Source organism: Austrofundulus limnaeus, unplaced genomic scaffold (genome assembly GCF_001266775.1).
Source record: "Austrofundulus limnaeus strain Quisiro unplaced genomic scaffold, Austrofundulus_limnaeus-1.0 Scaffold1426, whole genome shotgun sequence".
NCBI lineage: Eukaryota > Metazoa > Chordata > Actinopteri > Cyprinodontiformes > Rivulidae > Austrofundulus > Austrofundulus limnaeus.
This window is the reverse complement of record NW_013953828.1, coordinates 36,435-39,334: the sequence shown is the minus strand read 5'-3', so window position 1 is coordinate 39,334 and position 2,900 is coordinate 36,435.

Here is a 2,900-nt window from a genome sequence, read left to right as displayed (position 1 = left end):
CCAAATTCACACAGTTTTTCACCAGTTAGAGGCTCTAATCCGAACTAAACGCTGATGGGAAAAAAAACGCGTTTTTATTTGAAACATTACAACTTTCATCGTTTTATTTTGACACCCTTCTTTCCTCCTGAACTTTACTTTGAAGGGCGGCTCTCCTCTTTTCCTGCGTCCTGCGCGCTCTGACGCAGCTGCGCTCAACAGAGGATTTGGAGCTGCTGCAGTCTGGCGGAAGAAGAAGAAGAAGAAGAGGAGGAGGAGGAGGAGGAGGAGGAGGTTGGGGGGAAGAGCATTGGACGTCCCGAAACAACGGAAACATACTTGGAATTTATTTTTCTCTTTCTTTTGAAGGAAGGAAGCAGGAAAAGTYTCGATAAAAGCTCGAGTTGGACCGAATCACTTCTTTTTATCTTCGGCTCTGCGCAAAAACGAACCCGTTTCTTCTTCTACCTCTTCTTCTCCTCCTTTTTTGCTGCAGTCAAACACTTTTCTGCTCCCCAATGAATGGAGTTGCCTTTTGCCTTGTTGGAATACCCCCCTTCTCCGAGAACCATGTAAGTACCCGGTTCTGGTCCCGTTAGTTTTGTGCGAAAAACGCGCCCTGGAGAAGCGCGGCGACGTGCTGCTGGTCAGAGAGCGTGATTTCCTAAGAGGCTTAACTAAACTCYAGTTTACTCAGCCACTGTGTACACACACACACACACACACACACACACACACACACACACGCACACACGCACTGACTTGAAACCAGCTGTTTCAGCTGTTTTTGTTTTTATTCTTTAGACGCGTCAAAAAGTGATCCAGAACCGTCTCACGCCCGGGTCTTTGTCAGTCTGGCTGCTTCTGCAGTCTGACGGGACGTCCCAAACAGGGATGCTGCTCAAGGTTTCACCGTCATGTGTCGTTTAAAGGGGGATTTCAGTTTCATAGGCTGAAATATTTAGGATAGAAACTCCCCAATTGTCCTCACGTGCGTAATGACGCATCCGATAACGAGCCTTAAAACTGTTAAATGTGCTCTTTGATTGCAATTTTCCTTAAAACAATATTAATAAAATCTTAAATGTTGTTTGGGGTGCCATGAAAGCTGGTTTCAAGTTTCTGCTTCTGTCATTTTTGATGATCAGAAGCAGAAAAGTTGAGAAAATTACTGTTTTACTCAAAAGTCCAAATAAGATGACAAACTTTATCTGACCTGACTTAATTTTTTTATTCGTTTACTTCTCCCAGTCTAATAATATTTGATGGGCTCATTGATTTGATGCATTTATATACTAAGAATGTATTTTTTTAAATCTTTTTTAAATCAAACCTTTTAGCTTCTGACTCACATAATGATGGTGACTGCATGTGACCCGCTGCCAGAGTTTCAGACTAAAGTTACTTCATGCAGAGTTTGCTGTTTTGGTCAGACCTTTTTTTTATTTATTTAATTAAAAGGGGGGATAGTGCAATTTAATAAAACATATGACAATTCATAAGTTAAAAAAGCCATAATTAGCCAAACGGCTATTTTTCATCCGTAGTCCCCTGGCCATGATGTTAAAAAGCAGTATATGATACAAGAATAAAATACAGTAATCACACACAAAAAATAAAAGGAGGAAATRAAATTGTTCATAAAAAACAATARAACACATTAAATACAGCTTATATTTAGTGTTGGCAGATGTAAGAATCAACAAGCCATTTTTTGAGATGCTTAGTGAAAGACCTATAGGTTGATAGCTGTCTAATTTCATCTGGTAGTGAGTTCCATTCCCGAGCACCTCTCACAGACCAAACTGACTGACCAAAGGTGCTTCTCCTCAAAGGGACAWAGGGARCTCAGGCCCAACCTTGGGCTTGAACCCAGGACCTTCTTGCTGTGAGCCAACAGTGCTAACCGCTAAGCTATCGTGCTGTAGTGGCATCAACACTGTTCATTTGACTGCTTTTTATATTTTGTAATAGTTATATGACATACGTCAGGAAAAGTTTAATTTTTTTTACGTGTTGTGTTGCAGATTTTCTAAGGTCCTCCCACTTGGTCTTTCCTGGCCCACATTGGGGGGCCGACCCTGTCTTTGGTGACCACTGCACATAAATTACATCTGAGCTAAAACTTTAGCTTCTTTTCTGCACAGAGGGCATTAGAGTGACTGGCTCCCGACAGAACTGAAGGAATGTTTATGACACTGTTTATGAGTCAAAGTGAAGTCGTGAGGTAAAAATGTTAGTTTGAGCTTCTCTGGAGGAGCCGGATGTTTGGATCTCTGGATGTTTGGTTCTCTGGATGTTTTGGTTCTCTGAATGTTTGGTTCTCTGGATGTTTGGTTCCCTGAATGTTTGGTTCTCTGAATGTTTGGTTCTCTGGATGTTTGGATCTCTGGATGTTTGGTTCTCTGGATGTTTTGGTTCTCTGAATGTTTGGTTCTCTGGATGTTTGGTTCCCTGAATGTTTGGTTCCCTGAATGTTTGGTTCTCTGGATGTTTGGTTCTCTGAATGTTTGGTTCTCTGGATGTTTGGTTCTCTGGATGTTTGGTTCTCTGGATGTTTGGTTCCCTGAATGTTTGGTTCTCTGAATGTTTGGTTCTCTGAATGTTTGGTTCTCTGAATGTTTGGTTCTCTGGATGTTTGGATCTCTGGATGTTTGGTTCTCTGTATGTTTGGTTCTCTGTATGTTTGGTTCTCTGGATGTTTGGTTCTCTGGATGTTTGGTTCTCTGGATGTTTGGATGTTTGGTTCTCTGAATGTTTGGATGTTTGGTTCTCTGAATGTTTGGATGTTTGGTTCTCTAGATGTTTGGTTCTCTGAATGTTTGGATGTTTGGTTCTCTGAATGTTTGGATGTTTGGTTCTCTGAATGTTTGGATGTTTGGTTCTCTGAATGTTTGGTTCTCTGGTTCTCTGGATGTTTG